The sequence below is a fragment of the Bombus vosnesenskii genome, unplaced genomic scaffold (assembly GCF_011952255.1).
Source record: "Bombus vosnesenskii isolate JDL3184/JDL3185 unplaced genomic scaffold, Bvos_JDL3184-5_v1.1 scf7180000016275, whole genome shotgun sequence".
In the NCBI taxonomy this organism is placed as follows: domain Eukaryota; kingdom Metazoa; phylum Arthropoda; class Insecta; order Hymenoptera; family Apidae; genus Bombus; species Bombus vosnesenskii.
Window position 1 is genome coordinate 1,133,293 of NW_022884344.1, and position 21,962 is coordinate 1,155,254.

The following is a 21,962-nucleotide window of genomic DNA, read 5'->3' on the forward strand; positions in this document are numbered from 1 at the left end:
TGCTAGTATTCTTTCTCTGTTATTATTGATATAAACGTAATATACAAATACTAATACATGATAATAACGATAATAATATTAATTTATTTGTGCTTTAGGACCATAGCCCATTACGAGGAGGTTGTTACATTTATTCCCGGTTTTTTACACTACATCATATTGTTACATTGAATCTTTTTTTCTACCCTATATTGGTATTTTGTTGCCTTATGGCACATTACTTTTTTTTATCCTAGTGCATAGAATACATGCACTAGGAAGGATAATCATATCTATTTGTATCTACATCTATATGTATATTGAATTTACATCTATATCTCCATATGAAAGTATCTTTTCCGTATATAAATATTAATATAATGATACAAATATTATATTAATATTATGAAAATGTAATGTAAAAGCTGATAAAAAGGAACGTTTCATAGGAAGATAAGAGTATGCACGAAACTCTTTGTAGCTACTGTCTTTAGCATGGAATAAAACTTCTTCACGACGATATTAAATTGAACGATTAGCTCCATCATTTACCAGAATCCTTTCCAGCTTAGAGGATTATTTGCTTCTTTCAATATGGGCTTACTTATCAAATTTATTTATATACAAGTTTAGCAATTTTCAAAGTTTAATACAATTAAACGAACACTCAGAAGACTCCATACAACGATAAACAATTTCCCGTGGGTAAACATTAGTTGTAAACGAGCGAACAAACTAAGAGAGAAAATTACCCGCAAGAGTAATTCTTTAAAAACGAAATACCGATATTCCGGTTGTAGCACATTCATTGATGGATTAAACATTTCCTCGGCCAGTTCAACGAATCTCTAATGAAATGGAAACTGATTAAACGCGCTTACGTAACACATTAGCGACAATACATTAATCGCAACGACACGTTGAGAAAAACAATACAGTAGGTACTTATTGATCCCGAACTCTATATACTATATTATATGTAGTATGCGTTTACAACCGATTGAATTAATACGACGATATACCGAAGATTCGATCGATCGGAGATTATATTTATATTCAATTTAAATTTTATTACGGAATATAGTTTTAAATTTTACAAAGCTTATTGGAAGAACTGAAAAAAAAAAAAAATAAAAATTTCATTTGTGTTTCAAAACTATTTGTATCCCAAAAAGATCCAGTCCCGTATGGGCAACAAGCTAATCTAAGAAAAATTTAGAAAACTCACTTGCTTTTATTACTGTTATATAACGTCATATATTACTCCGATATTAATAAGCGTATAAATGTAATGTTAATTAAAATAGAATATCGTAAAAATTGATTATTAATTAAATTCTAATTTGTTCTTTGCATCGTGCCATGACTTATGATTATCTATGAGGATAAATTATAACAGTACGTATGTACGTTGAACGCGACGTGACATACAGTTATCTCGTATAAAGTATATTTACGCGGAATCACGTAAAAATGACTCACTGCAATGTTATGTAGCGTATATCCCCGTGTTATGAATGAAACGATTCTATAGGCTCGACGGGCTTATCAAGAATTCCCTTTTATTTTACAAGAATCACGATCATTTACAGATGCAAACGATCCACTTCCATTACCGTTTTCCCATATTCCAGCATCGTACAATATATGCTACCTACTTGTAGCAGTAAATTATTTCGTTTAAATTGTTCAGAGTTTAAGATTCGACGTGCTAGTAGCGATAGACCGAAACATACTATACGTAAGAAATATTTTATTTTCGAAAAATAAATTCGGTTACGTTCCGTAACCTTGGCATATAGCAAAATCTATCCCTCGGTGAAGACGGCCATCAACTGTAAAAATATAATTCGGATGGCAATAATCTCGAAAAACTGTCATTAAACAAAGCATTTTTACTTTGCCGTCAAGGCCCTTCTTTGTTACAAAATATGTTTCAGGTCGAGAAATTCCTCAGGGTTATCGCTCAAGCAGGTAGAAAATGGGAAAAGCGGATTTTTCTCACGTTTAACGGTCATTTCTACCCCCGAGCAACCGCTGGTGGGCAATGGGTAATGTTATCCAAATCATTTATATCGTTGGAATTTTTTGGTCCATAAAATTCACGCGAAAAAATATAGCAACGTCGTTAATGAGCATCGTGGCAGCTTTTTAAACAAAATGAAGCAGTTGCGGTTTATCACATCAGCAGAGGGAATGAAATTTACAGAACAAAAACGATAACAGAGATATTAGAATTTAAATAATATTCTCATTATAAACAAATTGACTGTTCGAGGTGTTTGTTTTTGCCGCCGTTCGATTTTGATCATCCTAATATTATAGCTGCATCTAATATTTCTCAACAGTAGGCGCTGTTCAGTTGTTCACTGACAGAAACCTCGTTGTGTCGAAAACGAAAGAAATAAATACAGGCGGCCTCCGTCGGCGAACGTGCGTTATTTCATTCGCGAATGAATCATCGATTCGAGCGAGACACTCGAGGGCATAAGTATAAAACCAGAGTTTCACGAAAACCTCTTTAACTCTAAGAACATTTATTGCTGCTTTCCGCGTTTTTAATGAAATCCAATTGCGTACGTACTACGCGAAGGTAATCGCGCCAACTGCAATTCACTTAATACTTTTTAATCGCTGTCATTATTATTATACTTAAAGAGGAGAACAGTTGTTGAAAATTACATCGTTTTCAGATATTTACGCGTAAATATCCATCAGACCAATAGAAAAAAGTAACGAATCAGCGCACGAAAAAACGATATAGAATTAGCTTCAAGAATTATAAATAATGATTATTACCCGAGAACAAACGTAGAAATCTAAACGACTTGTTACAGGGCAGATAATAAGTAAGAATATCGTAAACATATTGTACTTCTTAAAAATGAGCAAATTAATTTAAGCACGAAAGGAATAATTAATGTTCGTTTTGGTTTCGTATTTGTATCTTGCACATCGAAGTAACGATAGTCATTTTCCGTTTATATAGATGTAATTGCTGAATATCAAACATCATAGTGTTTAATTATAAATGAATTTAATGATCAACCCACGTATGTTATACATTAACGATATAATTTTGTTACCATCGATGTAAAATAATACTTAACAAATAAGAGCATGTAAAATAGCGTAACGAGCGTTATACGTATCGATGCATGTATCGCTAAATTTACGTAATTTCGTACGTATCAAACATTGTAATATACTTTTGTACACAAAGTAATCCATTATAAAGAGAGTAATAATTTACCGATTGATTTAAAATCAATTTCCTTAACAAGGTTTTGAACGATTAAATCGATCGGATCATAAGATTACCGAAATTTCACATTATCGCGTCAAAGTATATAATTAATGATTATACTTTTGAGTAATTATCCCCTGTCACCGGCACACGATAAACATCGCGTATTTTTCAATCGCTGCAACGTCTAATTAAGCTCTGCTTGCTACGTGATAACGTATCCACTAGTATGCATAACTTTGCGACGTGGTCAATTTTCAAAATGACATAGAAACGACAAGAGTTTTATTTTGTCTCGTACACGAACGTGACATTCGACAATAGCAGATCGTTTTACAAAACAATGATCGTAATTCTATATGGAGGTAATATGGTGAAAGCGATTTCATAAATGAAACGATAACGTTACACACGAACAGAGTTCTTAAATTACCAACTACATTGTCATAAAGAATATTCCAAAACAATCGATATTTTCTATCTCTACCAATTTGCTCCGATTTGCAATTACTTGTCTCTTATTTTAGAAATACCAGAATCTTCGCTATTTTTAATATCTAAATTCGTGATGTTTCAACTTTCTTAACATTCACGGAATATTTGATACTGGTGTACATTAATCGCTATTATTTTTCCGTCAGATTTTACGAAAAATAAAAGAATAATTTATGAATAAATTCGGCCATTCTTGAACCACTCGGTTTTATCAAATTATATTTCTTAGATTCAGTAGGAGGTACCATTTGCAATAACGAAAGAATTCAGAGTGCTACGATCTTCCCAAGTATTTATGTCGTAACTAAAAATACGTGAAATGTTTGAAATACATGTGATTTCGTAATTGGCACATAAGATAACGGAAAAAATAATAAACAGAATTTTTTCTGCCGAATAGTAAATAACGTAAATTACGATTTGTCTCGATGATCCTACCGTAGCAAGGTTATTCTCGAATATTCCTAATCTTTGCTTCTCTCTCGCTTTAATGGAAACAAATCAACAAACACTTAACGAGAACGCCACAGGATATCAAAGTGCGCAGAAAAGAAATAACGGTTTACAAGGTAATCCGCTCAAAATATTTTCCGGGTTTTTCGTTTGACACAGTTACGGTCGTCGTACTATTGTATACACAGTAGCTTGGGAAAATATTCGAACAGTCCTCTAGAAACTTATTTATATAAATATCGTACAAAATTTTAAAACCTAACAAGACACGACTATCTTGATGATATTATTCAATTTTGAAAGCAGGTTAAATTTGAAGCAATTTCAAACTATATATAAAAATTACGAGACATTTATTTAAAGAATACGCTTTACAAAAGATCACCGAAGCATTTGATTTATTCCGTAAGATTTATTCGCTGTATCGTTAATTGTATTTTTCAAATTACTATTCATGCTGTATACTAATTTTTCCACTAAGAATATGGTTCCATAAACGTCTCGTAAAGTCTATGTACACCTTTGGATTGCATTGGAACGTTGCTACGATAATCACGATGGTCGTGTTCTATCATAATAGCAAGGAGATTTGAAAAATATATTCAGAAAAAAGACTCTGTGTCGAGCGTTCGAATACTTTCGCAAATGTTTACATTTTACTAGTCCAATAAAAGATACGTACTCACCGTAAATACGAGGATAATCCGTACGTAGTCGAACGGAAGAATGCTGTTTTGCGATCAAAGAATCCTTCGACTCAAGCATGCACCGTGTACTCGTGGCACATGTCACACAAAAACGTATCAAGGAGGAAAAATAAAGGCGAACGAAGAGCCGGCGTACTATAATCGAGGAAAGATGTGGATCTCGCAGTCACTTTCGTCTTTATTCAGCTATTCTGTTCCACCATTTAGCACGCGCATCAAGATCGATTTCTCGACACGTACGCGTAACGATTAATCGCGGATAATTGCGCGCCTACCCTTACACAACGGTCGTTAGGTTAGGTTGCCGGTTAGGTTAACTACGCACGCACAAAACTGCCAACGGAAAATCCAATTTCTGTCCGTCGCTGTTCGAGATTGTCGTTCGACCCACAGGCTTCGGAACGCGAGAACGAAAGCACCTTGAAAAATACACACGCGCGAAGAACGCCGTATTTGTTTAGCACTTGGGTCGAGTTTCGGCGTTGATTTCGAGCGAAACGATACGCGAGAACGACTTTGCAACGTACACAAAACCGAGCCGATTTCGGTAAAAAAGATTTTGATAGGAACAGGAAATTTCCTCCACTTTCTCCACTTAAAAGCGAAATCGTCGCCAACTAACTTCCGGTAGGGCGAGCACGATATTATTTCGCTGTTTGCCTGTTTCCTTTGTTTTCACCGGCAAGCCGGTGCACCGATGCACGCTTTTTCTTTCGATGTTCGTAGAACTCTGGTTCTTCCGTTCTTCGTTCCTCACGGCTCGGCCGCTGCTGCGTGACTGACCGTTTGCTGCCTTTACTAGACACACCGCACGAGGCGCGCCGAAGGCAAACGAAGGGGGACCGACGGTTCGTCGATCGGAAACGACCCTCGGGTTGAGGGAGCCTTCCTTTGTTCAGGCGAGACCATGCAGCATGGCTCGCAACGTACTTTCTCTCTTTCTCTCCCTTTTTTCCCTTCCCCTTTCCCTCTCGCTCGACTCTTCCTCTCTATTTTTCACCTTCCTTTTCCACTTTTATTTCTTTCTCTTCCTTCTATGCACCACGGTTCTTTCTTATGTTCCCCGCTCGCTACGATTCCTATCTCACCTCTTTATTTTTCTTTTTTCTTTCTCTTTCTCTCTCACTCTCTCTCCCTCCCTCTCTCTCTCTCTCTCGCACAATTCTCGCGCTTCACAGCCTGCAATGCGAACGATCACACGGTCTGTTAGTAACTGAAACGACAGCGACGGTCACACACGGCGTCCCGACGTTGGTAACGATGGCGATGGCGGAGGCGGAGGTGATGGCGTCGGTGGTGGTAGCGTCGGTGGTGGTAGCGTCGGTGGAGGTAGCGTCGGTGGTGGTAGCGACGGTGGTGGTGGTGATGACGATAGTGTTGGTGGTGGTAGTGGAGTGGTGGGGTTGATGGTGATGGTGGTGGTGGAGGTTGGCGGAGGTTGATGGTGGTGGGAGGTGGTGGTGGTGGTGTGGTGGTGGTGGTGGTGGTGGAGGTCGTGGTGGTAGTGGTGGCGGTGGCGTCGGCGGCGTCGGCGGCGTCTCTCTTCGACAAAGCAGACTTGGAGGCGGAGGGGGTGACAAATACAACCACTACTACCACTCGTTCCTACCCCCCTTGTATTACCTTTCGGGATGCCGAGCGGCATTTTGCACAGTTTGCACAGACTGGGGATGTTCGATTCGCTTAAAAAAAGTCGATTCTCGATCGATTCTGAGCTTCACCGTGAGAACCGAAGAACGACGAATAGATTTAAAAATCGTAAATACATATGTATATATGTATAATTTTTTATGATTTCTAGATTGATTTCTAGGGTGCCCTCAGATAATCAATAATATCGTTAAGAATCGATATTGTTAAAAATCATAAATATGTATATATGTATAATTTTATATGACTGTTAGAGATTGATTCCTAGGCTCAGACAATCGATAATACCGCCAATATTTCAAGCTTCTCAATCTTTCATGGATATATATCGTTATCTTGCATCTTACGCCAAAGTCATAGATGTGTAACTTTACAGATTTAAATCCCTATCCTTTTAGATTTTATAAATGCTAAACTCCAGACAAGCTTGGAGTATTATCATTATTGCTATTATCTGTTAAATGCAGATTCAATCGTTTCGGAATATAATTGGGAATAGAAAAAGATATTCGTATCGATTCTTAATCGCAAACTGGAAATTTGCATGTTCGTGCGTTTTGGCACTAGAAGAATTACCGCATTGCTACGGTGGAAAATCTTCTTTCGTAATAAAAAAAAGTCGATTCGCTGAAAAACCGACAGTAAAGAATTGATTTTTTGAAGAATCGAGTCAGAATCGAACATACCTAACTGTACATCGATATTCTCCTCGCGCGTTTCACTCGCGGTCATCAAGGCGGGTGCGCGAATCCGATGGAATATCAGTTGAAAGATATTCGTCGCGTACTTAGTTTAAGTGTCATTAACTTCCATAGGATTTAAGGAATGCCTGTCATTTCATTTATAGCTATTCATAATCATACATACTTGGGATTGTGTACTTGTGAAATTAGCGGGTACATCGTAATTTCGAAGCCTCCGTGTCTACTACTTGAGTTATATTGAATCAGCGTAATACAAATATCGTAGAATTAATCAAAATGAGTTGCGTAAAATCTCATGAATTTCGGACAGTAATTATGTACATAGAGATTGTGCTCTAATAAATATGCGGAAGAATATAAAAGCAGATCAACAGTTTTTATATCTTTGCTTTAAAGGAGTGGTGGGATCGAATTTATTGTCCAAAAAATCTTCAGAATTCATTGACACGCGTGAGATAGCTAAACAGCAATGGAATTATAAATATTTTTCAAACTTTTATAAATATTTTTAAATATAGCAAACACTGATAATATTTAAAAATTGGTCTTTAGCAATTAATAAAATCTAATATCAGATTTCTGCCAAGGGAACAGTTTCTTCGTTATTTTACTGATACTCGCAAATATGTAATTGAGAATGTACGAGCTTATGACAAGCTGAGTTTACTTAGCGAGTATGGAATTAGTCAATTCACAACTTTTTATTTGCTAAACGTATTACGTGTTTGCTTTCATTTGGAGAATATGCCAAAATCGCGAAAGACGCTATCGATTTTTTTAACAATAATTTTATGAGACGATTGTTCGTGTTTTTTAAAAGCAACACCTAATATGTACAGAATAAAGCAGGAACAAGGTGACTATTTATCAAAAAGCTATTAAAATATGAAAACATTTCAATGAGAAAAATAAGTACTACGATATTAGTATGGTTTTTAACATCGTAAATAATCTAACAAAGATAGTACGATACAATTCAATGCATTTTCAAGTAATAAATACAAGTAGGTGCTGCCGGCACCTATAGATCATGTGGAAGTTTAAAGGTGAAGTATAGAAACGATATCGTGAAATAGTATCCAATTATCAGAACAGAGCTTATCTATACCATAACCTATGATGCGACATATGCAGTCTTTCACGGATCGATAACTTGCTGTTGTCTCGCAATCTATCGGTTGCGATAATCTGACAATGAGATGCGTTATTTGTTTGTTAAGATTTCCTTCGCTTCGCTGACGCTTGTTTGCGTAACAAAACGCAATATATTTTATATGATTATCAAATGTTTTTCAGTTATAGATAATAAAATTGCGCATGTGTACGAAATATTTGTACGATTAATCTAAAAAGCTCTGCTGTAATAAAAATCTCCTTTATATTACTATGTACACGATTATTTAATTTAATTTAATTTAACTTTGTTAAATTATTTTTATTTAGTATCCCAACATATTCCTATTGATATTATTTTATTCCTAAATATACGATATTACGTTATTCCTAATAAATAACATAACAATCGATATAACAACATATCGATAAATATATAACAATCCCTAACTTTACTTCCCAACACATAAGATTTATACGAGACTCGAGCGACGAAAACCTCATTTATCGTCGTATTATTCCTATCGATCAGTGTTTCGCATCCTTCATTATCGCGTATTTTCTCGCGATATCTGTACGTACTGTCTACCTTCTTCATTTTACTCTAGTTTTACAACTGTGACGTAGCTAAACGAAAAGTAGTTACCACGACCAACAGTTTTATTTCTCCATACGAATCGTCGTCGTACGTTTATTCCAGTTTGCACCACTTTCGCCTCACGCGGATTTTCAATATTTCAAACTTTTATAGTTTCTTACTCGACAATGGCGTATTCCCAAGTTTCTTCAAACCAATTAAAGCTATAACCCATTGTCGAAGTTTCTCCCTTAACTCGTCGGCTGCGAAACGGCGAAAAATCAACCAAATTTTTAAAGCTGACGAAAGAAATACGATAGCATTTAACCACAAGGGAGCAACAAGGCGCGCCTGCTTTGGAAGCGAGAGACGTTACGTGCAACGACCATAACCTATGTATTTTCTCTGCTTTATGGTTATGTTCCGTTTCGTTCCATTCCGTTCCCAGCAAATGAATACAAAGACCAGAGGTTCTCAGTTTGTACATGGAAAAAGATGAGAAATTCCAACAAGTAACGAGTTGAATCTCTACTAAAAAAAGTGTATCAGATTAACTGGATTAATTTCGTGGTAAAAGTATGTGACGTACCCGTTATACGTCTGCGTAAAGATCTACACAGTGATCATTCATTCACCAAAGTATTCGAAGATATTCAAAATAGAGTATCTATTGTAACATTTAGTTGCTCAGATACTTCTCTGTTTACTTTCTGTTTCTTTAATTGTTTCAATTTATAGAAATATCATTTAGCATACATACGCGCGGTTTAGTAATTATAGCGATTATGATAGTAAAATTTGAAAATTTATACATGTACAACAAACATATACTTAGCGAAAAATTAGTATACAGCGTAAATAGTGATCTTGAATATACAATTGGTGCTAAAAATGACCTCGCTACGTATTGTGGGTTACTAATACAGCGAATAATTGATTGTTCAAATACTCTGATGAACTTTCGCGAAGTATGTGCTTCTAACAAATATCTTGTACTTTTATGCACATTTTCAGATCCCACAAAGGATATATCTTAACAAACACGAAGATGGTACCCCATTGGGGGTAGCCACCCACATGATAATCAAATAGATAAAAAATTCTACCAAATGTCCAAATTGGACAAATTGTGAATGTGAAATTTTAAGTAAAAAAAAAAATAATAATAATAATAAAAAAAAAAATTTTCAGATCTGTTTCAAATTTTACACGTACGATCAGAATGTCTCGTTACGATGTTAGTATTTCAAAATATTCTATATTTATTTTATATTTATATTTACATACATGTAATATATCTACATGTATGTACGTGCAAATAATTTTTCACTAATCACACGATTTACATCGATGCAAAATTTGAAACCGTTTGTGGAAAATATTATAATGTAACTGCGTTTTTTCGACGCGACCACATGTTTCCTCTACTGGAGTGGCCTGATAAGAAAACTGAATGACGTAAATATTCGTTATCAGATAGTTAGAAGCGAGTAAGGACATATTCTCAAAACTTGTTACATTCATTCTGCAATTTAAATAACTGTATCTGCGCAAAGTCAATCTAGTCTGTAACGATACGTTCGAAGATCTCTTGTTCCTTAAGAATTTCGTGTATCGCGCGGGATTTACTTCAGCTGTACACAGGTACAAGGTACCTATACGTATATTATTGCTAAAAAATTTCTGTTCTTTATTATTTAAACAATAAATAATTCAAACTTTTCCATTACGAGTAGAATTTCCGTATAATAAGGTACTTTTATCGAAGCTGTAGGAACTTTCCCAAATTACCAAAACGATAAAATATTGTATTAATTGAATTTTATTAAGATATACTGCTGTTTATTATATCGTAAAGGTGGAGCATGAAACATTGATGAAAATATAATAGATAATATAAATCACAGCATGTTAGTGAAATTGCAAATTCTAATTAGAAACGGAATATATAATTCGAATGTTTTTGAGATAGAATAATTCGTACCTTACTGTGTATTTTATAAATTATGCAAGTAGCTTTAAAGTCATTAGTCAGATTTTACTGACGATAAGTTAACTTTTGTTTCCATTTACTATTATTATACCCAGAAATTTCTATTAAATTAAACGCATCTTTTCCTTATTGTTATGGTTAAATAGCCAATAAATATTAATATCCATTTATTCATTCACCTCTCAATTAAATTAAACAGTAGAATTATTAGCGAATGTCTCGTAACCAATAATCGCTTTTGACTTATTATCATTTCGTTACTACCGATATTGTATTAGGTTGTTCTACATATTTCCTCACTTTTTTAAATCAAAGGTCTCATGAAATTACACAAAAAAATGATTCGATTAATATAAATATTCTTCCACGTTTTCTACCGCCCTTTTCCAATTAGAAACCAACTTTTCTATCCCTAATTTATAGCAATTTGGTGATATGCAATTTGGTCGACGTTTTCCTATCAAAATTCATTTTTCGCCTATTTGTATCGGTGAAAATACTTGGTTTCCCATAATTATACGACGACTCGAAACATACGTGTCAGGAAACAGCTGATTCTTCGGAAAAGCAGCAGCTGCAGTCGCATACGCATGTTTGCCGAGCAAAGTCAACTCTGTCTTTTTTTTACAAGATACTGACTATAATTTTACGTTAATACAGAGCCCGTTATACAGCCCCGTATAACATGTGCAAGCGGGCATGAGACGATTCCCCGTGAAACCATACGAGGAAGATATAGGACACACGTTTTTCGTACGGCGCTCTGTCTTCGACAGGTATATTTGAACTTGGTTAATTACCGCATTAGTATATATATCATTAAAATAAGTCAGTTTCAAAATCGTGGGACCAAAAACGAGCGAGAAATCCTCTCAATCTCGGGCTACTCTTTGAAAGATAACGTAAAGTATCGAGTACGTACTTAATCTGTGGAAGATAGGTACTCGATAATCGAAAAGACGACTCACTGATCCTTCGCTTAGTTCCTTTATCGATGATAATCCTCCCGTCGATAGGTTTTCTCGTCGATCGAGGCGTCTGGTTGGAATCGAGTGTAATCATGTTGGCGTGTGCCACACCGGAAAACAGCTGACTTGTATTTTTTCGTTAGGGAAGCAGCTGGCCTCCCAGCCCATGGGCCAAGAGTCGTCTGCGTTCCTTATACTGGGTGTTCTTTCGATTAACGATTCCAAGCACACATTTCACGTACGAGTTAAATTTGAAATGATCTCGTAACAAACGATTATGCAAACTAGAACAAATAGAATTAAATAGTACGAATGTTTGTTATACGAATTGATATCTTTGCGACACAGTCAGGAAAGAAATAGAAGAAGAGCAAACTTCACTTTATTTATATGACAATTGTGTAATCAGTTATGCGCCTCAAAGAGAGAATTAAATGATAAGAATGTTTATTTCAAGAACCGATATCCTTACACGCAGCTGCAGAAAATAGAAGAAGAAGAAGAAATTTCACTTTATTTATACGACAATTATGCAATTTAAAGCTTATTTACGTACAGCTGAGGAAAATAGAACTTCGTTTTATTTATATGATTTGAATGCAACGTCTATTTGATAATTTTAATCAGTGAAAATCGATGGAAGTCACGATCACCCAGCGTAGGAATTAGGCTACGCAAACGATAATATCGGTAAACGAATCCGTTAATAAAGCTAATCCTGAGTTTCTAGTCGCACAATGTGAAGCGCTGTAACGAGGGTGCACGCACCGTTATAAGCTTGCCGTCTAATTTTAACATCCAGGTTACATATTATTCCCATAGCGAGAAGTTCAGAACGTTGCACGCATAGAAACGAGAGAAAGAAGCAATAGAAATGCCATTCAGCTAGCCGATAATTACGTAACTTTCACTTTCAATCGTTACTTCTACGCCTTCCACTTCCCTCTCATTTATTCTATACTTTGCATTTATTTAAATACCGAGAAAAGAAGTCGAGGAATTCCATCGGTACTTTAAATTTATTCCTATCGAGATTGAGGCAAAAATATAGGAAAGGAGAACGTTAAAAAATGGCCACTTTTAAAGGCCTGCTTGCCATCGAAAAATTCTTGAAGGACATTTAAGAGCGTCTCAAGAAAGTTGAAAAGAATGAGCGCAAAGCTGAAAAAATGATAGCGCCTCGATCTGCCCATGCGTTACGCTTGATCGTGTTCTTCAAATGCTGATCCATCGACGAAATAATTGTTCAGTAAATAGTCAATAATCGAAACAATAATTGTCGCTATATGCGAACAGCGACCAACGACACGTTCACCAGCTTACAACCCTATGCAAATGTTACAATGGCTTCCAATTCGGTTTTGCTCTTGTCGATTAATACGTTAACAAAATATTTGAAATTATTCGAGTGCCTAGAATACAATTCCGTTTTAATAAAGAACCGTTATCAGATTGTATTTCGACTTGATATTTTTGCTGCTCAGTGGAATCGGACGCTATTGCAATTTGAGATTCAAAGTCGTCCCTTTCAAACATCGCAGTCGACGGTTGCAACGAAGAAAAAGTCTTATCTGCTTACGTCTTCGAGCTAATAATATCTCTGATTACTCTGATCCTCTTCGCACTTCATAATTACTTCAAACGCGACTATCTTACGTTAATTCTGTTTCTAGACTTAGTGCAGTTTGTTCGTTATGACACACGGCACACACATATGCATAGGAACTCGGCCAACAATACGTTGGCCATCATTCTCACCTAGTGATAATCTGGTTGTAGGTCAGATCTGCTGGATTTCAAACTTCGATCGATTTATCAACAGAATCTGAAAAATTACAATAGTACGTCGATACAGTCGAAAGAATGAATGAATAAAGGACGAACGAAGATCAACTGGAACGCGTGGGTAAATTTCACCGCCGCTACATTTTTTAAATTATATAGAGTACTATAATGGTTACATGGTATGCAACGTTTTATACAATCACAAAAGGTAAAGTTTACAAAAGGTAAAACAGGAGTTAAATATGAGAAATTTAAATATCGCAGATGTTTAAATATTAAAGAACGCACGGCTCAGTTCGATCTTCACGAGAAAGTTTCGGATTGCACACTCCACGTTTTATTCCACCGAAAGAGCGAAGCAGTTTTAACGAAACTTGTATTTAATACTTTACCGATAGCATTATATTTAATTTATTAATGAAATATACTTTTGTTTATAATTCTTTAAAACAGAAAGATATACATAAATGGTAGATGTGGATGTAAAACTCACAGTAAGATATTACCAACAAACTGGCGAACGATCCTCTATTTTCTCTTAAGCTAGTTACTGTATCTCAATAAGACTCGTTAGTCATTATCTATCATCATCGGAAAATCAATTAATTCAATTTGTCTTTTTATATCCTATATTCTATGTATATAATCTCTAAAACAAATTTTGTAGGTAATCAGTGAACGAATCGTTATGATTTACTCAGGTAGAAGATCGGCTCGTTAAATTCTTGAGGCGATTAAACGCATCCTCCCTATGCAATCCGCTATACTTGTAAATCCACTGCTAATAATCTTCGTATAACATAGCAACCGTACTGTTAACCGCACAATTATATTTTTCAACGTTCACGGTATTGCATGCTTCGGTAATATGCGTGAAATGTTAATTTTGTAAGTCTTGTTTTTAAACATTTATTAACGCGATCTCCTATTCATTTTTAGACCTCTTGACAAAAGTTAAAAGATATCGTGAAAAATGTAAAATTGATAAATATCGTGAAAACTGAAACCTGAAAAATATAAACTACATTAAAATTATAAACTAAAATATAAAAATATAGACAATATAAACATTGAAAAATATTATAAAAAGTAATATTTAAAAAGGATCGCACAAGCAAAGCAGTAAATTCCTCACGCAACAACACCCATTACGAAACAGCTAAGCAGAGAGTAAATAGAGAACAGTATATAGAAATGAACCTTCCAATTAAATTCAAAAGAGAAGCCAAAGCACAAACGAGGCTGGCAGGAAGGAAACAATGGCAAATCAGTGGAATAAATGAAGTATCACAGTATGTAAATGAAAAAGAACTAGGTCAAAATGTAAGAAGAAAAGCTAGAATCAATGGAGCACACCCTAAGAGAGTGACCAGTGTATAATGAACTTAAATGAGAAATCTAGACAAATAAAAACAGCAGGCTAATTAATTATAATTATGAAAGCGAACACCGAAGAGGTTGTAAAAAGACAGCACTACTTCGTACACGGTGCAATGAGAATTAGAGCAATTTGCCTGGTGCACTATGATAGCGTACCTTCGCTTGGCACAATGTGATATTAATTGCTAGTAATGAGACTAGAAATGAGACTCAGAGGGATAGCACCAATCAACACTATATCAAGGAAAAACTGTTAATTATATATGTACTCACACATTTTTGTAATATCGTTACTTTAATTGATACTTATATGTGTAATACTTGCTTATTACCTACGCTCGTAACAGGCAAAAACCCAACACAAGAACAGTAATAATAAACAACAGAAAAAAATAGTTTCACGATATTATTTTATGTAATAATATTTTATGTAATATAAATAGATTCTAAACAACAAAATAATCTTAAAGAATATTCAGGACGAAGATATGTCTATAAATATAGAATCACTAATAAAAATAGTAGATTGTTTACATTTTTACGATCGTCTAAACAGCGACGATAGGATCGTCGAAGATATAAAACATTTCAATGTAGAAATCTTTTGACGTGAATGGTATCGAAACCGAATTTGCTGAATAATACCAACCTACGAAGACTAAGGAATATTTCAAATAGTATTAATTATACCACTATAACATTAATTACGCAATATCTCATAAGACGTAACATTCTGAAACAAGAAGCAGAAATAAAATATACCCAATGCAAAGAAATATATATATAGCGTATATATTCTTTGCATTGGGTACATTTTGCTATATATATATTATACTATATTATTATTATATATATAAAATACATAGTAGAGTATAATATAATATAACATAATATGGTATAGTATATATAATATATATCAGATCATATACTATATAAAAGGAGTCATAAAAGAGTCAAATTATAATTATCCACGAAAAGAGACAGGTCTATCGCATGGTGAGAGTGAGAGTATTCGCGTTGCTTTGACGATTTTTCTTGCGGTGAAAACAAACCAAGGTTACAACGCTTTGTTGCGTTGTCCGTGAGCTCCAATTTCTTGTGTAATTCGTTCTGCCGAATAACCATTATAGACAAGCTTTGCGTAATTTCAACGATCATCGAATGACCCTGAATTTTGCGTTTTCTCTTTAACCTTCTTTTTATTTTCGTCAGTCTTTTTTCGTTGGTCTGTGCAGTGGCTCGCGAAAGTATTCCAACACTGCTACAAATTTTTTATGCACCTATCATACAGAATATTTAAAAATCTCATTAGTACTGTAACGGGACACTACTATCCTGATTATATTGGTACAATTGAAAACGCATCTGAAAATATATATAAAGGAGCTAGAACACACTTGTTGGATACATATACTTTGCACAGATTAACAAAGTATAATCGAACCACGATTATCTCAACTTCTGTTGTCCAAATTCTCCATTATGCGATTGGTTTTCGCACGTGAAAGATGCAATCCTCCATGATAATTTTTATCGACGATCAACGATACTACTGGCGAAAAGACGACGCAACTTTACAAGCAATGATAATTAAAAGATTGCTGTTACGTGGTGCCATATGCTTGGCTGGTACTGAATGTGTAGTACTAAAAAGGGCTTGGTAAAAACTAGCGAGTTACACCGAAGACACGATATAGAAAGAAGTGGAAGATAATACGACGACAGATGCAGATCTTTCTGCATCGCACGCAATACCAAGAACGGTGATTGTGATAACGCCGGCATGATAGAATGGTTTCAATGTGATGAAACTTCGTCGATTGACCATGGTACTAATGTTCTTGTGTGCTTCGAATAACGAACTGGAACATCGATATAATGGCAATGATGATATTCCTCGACATTTTGAAGTATTCGAGGCTTCAGAAATAGAGTTAAGATGGTAGAAGAAACGAAAGAAATGTAATTAAATCATACCGAATTAAAACTGTTAAACAAGTTGTACGATTTAGCAGCTAGAAAGATTTGCGATCCATAGATCTTTAATGAAAGCACATTTAATTTCATTATTGCTGTCAGTAATAACTTCGATTTATTAATATTGCTATTAATATAGCAATATTATAAATTATATATAAATATAAATTATTATATTTTTTTTTCGAAATTTTGTGGCTACGAAAGAGAATTCCAAAGATTTCCTCCATATTTTTCTGGTCGCTGTTTCCTCCAACTGCATTTTACGATTTTATGAAACGTAACAAAAATTGATGTATTATAACGTTATAAGAAACCATTTCCTGTTCTTTAAGAAGTTAACCAAAGATATTAACTCTTATACCGTAACTAAAATTTATTATAATTTAAAATTTGTCTTATCACCTTGTTTTACGCTTATGATATTTAATTCGAGTACTTTCCTGAGCCAGTGCATATACACGATTTGAGGTGCATAAACAATATTGAGCATAATTCTTTATACAGGATGCTGGAAGTTATATAGAAACGGGGGCGAAACAGTTTCTTGCGAGACAAGATGAAAAAAACATGGAATAAGATTTTCTTATGGAAAATTCAGTTTTCGAGAAAATTGAGTTTAAAAGTCCGCTGCATGCATATGCAATATGCATATACGACTAAAATATAGCAAGATACCGTTTATTAAGGGACATACAATGGCCATCGTGTTTATACACAATATTACACGACTTTGTTTAGTGTCTTATTTACATGTTTAGTCTCGCTAGTTTAGTTTAGCTCATGTAAATAAGATAAACCACGACAGCGATGTACACGCGAACAGGCAGTATCTCAATACATGCAGACGAATGCACCAAAATGAACTACCTATCCACAATTTGGCGTATTCGCCATAGCTAAGAAACTATTAGAAATTACAAATTGTAATTTACAGTAAACTTTGATTGAAACGACGAGGATCGACGTTTTTCATTTCGTAAACATTGACGTATTTCCCAAAAATGTGCGGCATATTTGATACAATTTGTTTCACAGCACACCGTCTACGATATGTAAATTCTATTTGCAAGATAGTAATATTAAAACTACAGTTTATAATAAAGGCGTTGAAAGTTTGAACGGATAAAGTTGAGCAGTTCTTCGGATTACGGACATCTTCAAGATATTCCCTTTCTCTGATTACCGCATTTTCATAATTTACGAACTTTACTATACGTGTCTCTAAATTGCCAATGTTCTGCTGCAATAATTCTCTCAGATACAAAAGAGTTAAACGGAAAAAGAACATTTCTCCTTGAAGACATTTTAACTTTTACGAAATGTCGACAGAGAATTTTTACCGATTTCCATCTTGATGCTTTGAAGTAATCGTGTATTTCTTTAAATCTATCTTTTGTAGCTTTAATAGTATCGATAATTCCGATGCGTAATGCATTGCATTGTGAATTCGCGTTCAAAATTAATGCGTAATTAATTACAAGAAATTATCGACAATTAAATTTTAATACACAAGTGGTTTTTACAAATGTTTCTTCCATTATTGGCATAATTTGACGTCAAATTAATTAAGCTAAAAATATGATCTTTCTCTCAAAATCTTTTCTTTATATTTACATAAATATGCGTTTAATGAGATATTGTATACGCGTAATTACTTTCAATGTAGCGACATAATGAGAAAACTCGATATTCGGAAGAAGAGAGTCCATAATCCTCTTTTGAAAGCTTTGTCATTTTTCATTGGAAGCAAAATAATCGTTCTTTTTTTCGATGTCACCATTCTACAGGTTGTTCAGCGAAATGGATGTACATTTTTCAAGTATTTCCGATAGTATAGCCAAAAAGTGTTCCAAACAAAAGTTGATGCGTTTTGAACCAACTACAAATTGAAATATTTAAAATCGCCAGAAAAATACTTCTTTCTATAAAAAAAATCAAGATCAACTTGACCTTGTTTTAGATGGCATGATGTATTTTTGATTACATAGAATTATAACTGATGTAAGGATGAGTTCAACGACCTCATACTATGATCTTCGTTTCAAAAATTTTAATATCAGTTTAATAACTCAAATCAGTTAGATCAGACGTTTATAATGACGTTTGTGTTGTCAAAAATTTCTACAAATGAAAGAAAATTTTAACTTTGAACGTCTCGAAACACGATTTTGGCAAATACGTCAATATTCCAAACAACTGCTCAACTAGTACAAAATATTAATTGCGCACTCGAAGGTTTACAGAGTTAAAACGTACTAACGAGAATACATGCATAATTAGATGAGCATAGCTTTACATATAGCAGCGAGGATAATAATTTCAATCATTCTGTAATAAAATTTATCTAGTAAAATATCTTCTTTATGCGTCCTTGAACTTGTTAACTCGTAACTGTTACCGGAGACATTGTATATAAACGCGATAGCCGTTATTATGTATATATATCGCACGGCAAACTGTATCTTACTTAGTCGTCACTACACAGACGTATTCGACTTTTTCGAAAACTAATCAAAATTTTTGTCCTTATTTTTGTAATCGTTACTTTGACTAGCTTCGTCGTTTTCTCTTCGATGACAGGATAAGTTAAAATTTACAAATTTAAATATTTTTGACAAAAGCTATAGTCCGTTTTAAAAAATTTTACTAATCAACCGTGCAACAAATTTGTAACAATGACTAAAAATTGCTGAACGAATTATAAAACGATATGATAATAGAAATATTTATCGACATCTTATCACGTATTTTATACATGGATATTTCTTTGAAGTAATGAACCAATAGTAGGGAAATATGTGATTATTTTGACTAGCATTATTGAGAATTTAAAACCAATTTCTCAATTATTTTACGTGTATCCATATACTTTAAATATCCTCGACTAACGCCCAATATTATGTTATATTATATTCTACTTTTTGTTTATTCACAGGGCTGTTTAATTAAATTCGCATCTTTAATTAATTTTCATGTTTCCCCTTTGTGTGATAATTTTAATTTGTTTATACTTGATTTTCACTAGACTGATATAATGCTTATTATATTGAGTTATCATTAAGATGAAGTATATACATTGTACATGTATAATGGATTCTTTTAAATATGACTATCCTCGTGAACATTCCGGTGGAAAAAGCCAGCATGTGGTTATTTTTTATCGAAACAAATTTCACGGCTACAGTAGACTACATAAAAGCACAACAACTGTGTAAGGGAGAACCGAGAGATAGAGCTTCAGAGAATCGAACGTTTTTTGCTTCTGGACATGTACACGAGGCTAAAAGCTGACGAGAATAACGAGAGGAACGTTTATCGCCCTGATCCGTCACCTCCGGCGCACATGCTGAAGAAATTAAAATTTTTTGTCCATTTCCTCGAACGAACGACCAGTCACCATCCACGGCAGACCGTCGTGGGATTCCAACAAAAAGAAAATAAAAACGAGAAAACGAAGAGGCGTCTGACGCCATCGCCGCGCGATGCTTCCAGAATTCATTAATGGAAATTCTACTCACCGGCATCGTTGTCTTCGATCACTACTTCTATCTCGCTCTCTTCCGGCAATAGACGGTAAAACTTTCGAAATTACAGAAAATATGATACGTACCTGCAAATAAAAAGAAATAGAAAATCAGTGGAAAATGCGTTAAAGTTTCTACAATTGTCCAAAGTAAAACGATATGATCGAATATTGACTAAAATTTTCGTAGCTTTCGTACCGATTTAATGTACATTTCGTATTATAGGCTCGTAATATACGGATAAACCATTAGTGAAATCGATAAATCTCGTCTGTCGTAGATTTTCAGTTCGAAATAGTTTCATTTTTTCCAGATTACATTCATCCTTAGCATTAGCTATGGTGTACGTTGCTCCAGCAAAAATACGCTCGTAAAAAGGATCATAAGTTTCACATTACGTTCATAGATTCGTAATTATTGTGATCAAATTGATTCCATATTTTCGTTTTACATTTAAATACTCTCAATCAGTGTGACACATACGTATTGCACATTTTACGAACATGAAGCGTGAAACAATAAACCGCGGTTTTACCGTGGAATTGCAATTGACGTATTTCCGGAGCGAAAACAATCGCCCAATCACGCCTTAACCGTCGATGCACTTCCGCTGTTCAATTACTCGATCACTGGGCTTTAACAAGAGATGCGAACACCAGATTGTTTTGGGAACGGTGAAATTTACATCGAACGAAATGAACATATTTGAACGTACGTTTCTATTATATTTCATAAAATCAAATTCCGCAGAATACAACTGCACGTTCATTTTTGACGTTTAACGTGTAATACTAATAAGCGTTAGTAAATCACATACTGTTCGAACATAAGATACATTTAGATATGCGTTGATATGCTATTAAGACGTTAAAATCAACGATCCGAGTCTTACCTTATGTATTGTGTTACAACAGTTGTCAAACGAACCGGTACTTTGAATGTGATATGCTTGTAGGTTAGGTTTTTGCCGGCTCAAACACACAAATGTATATTTCTTTTAATTCGCGTTTTCCAACTTTAGATCGCTACAAACTATTATCTTGTATCGCCTAACAAACCGATGAACGATATTGTACGCGTATAATATACATTTTAGTCGTAAAATTACATATCAGACTTCGTTTCACACTACGTGCGACTCGATGTTACTCGCAAACTCTCGTGTCGGACTCGTGTAACTTCGTCGTTGTTCGACCAGGTACGTATCTCGATAAATAGGGAACTACGGTGCGAAAAGATATATAGATACGAGACTTTAAGAAACGATTCGATCGTTTAAATATAATTATATTTTTAATCTACTACAGATTATTATTCTTATATTTCCTTATTTAGTATACAAACCTACTATTCAAATAGTAAAACTGTTCTTTTAGCAATAATAATTACGAAAATACGCCGGTTGTA

General features: G+C 34.5%; 1 protein-coding gene across 2 annotated transcripts in view; it reads right to left on the reverse strand.

Moving 5' to 3' along the window:
- Positions 1–21,716, reverse strand: part of LOC117242660 (brain tumor protein) — a 99,471-nt gene extending 77,755 nt beyond the window's left edge. Inside the window, exon 1 of one of the 2 annotated variants that reach the window (XM_033509523.1) lies at positions 21,448–21,716. The gene's annotated coding sequence lies outside the window, so the exon portion shown is untranslated. Of the gene's footprint in view, positions 1–4,860; positions 6,131–21,447 lie in introns of those variants that run through there. The other variant, XM_033509522.1, reaches the window with a different exon arrangement.
- Between the last annotated feature and the right edge of the window lie 246 nt (positions 21,717–21,962).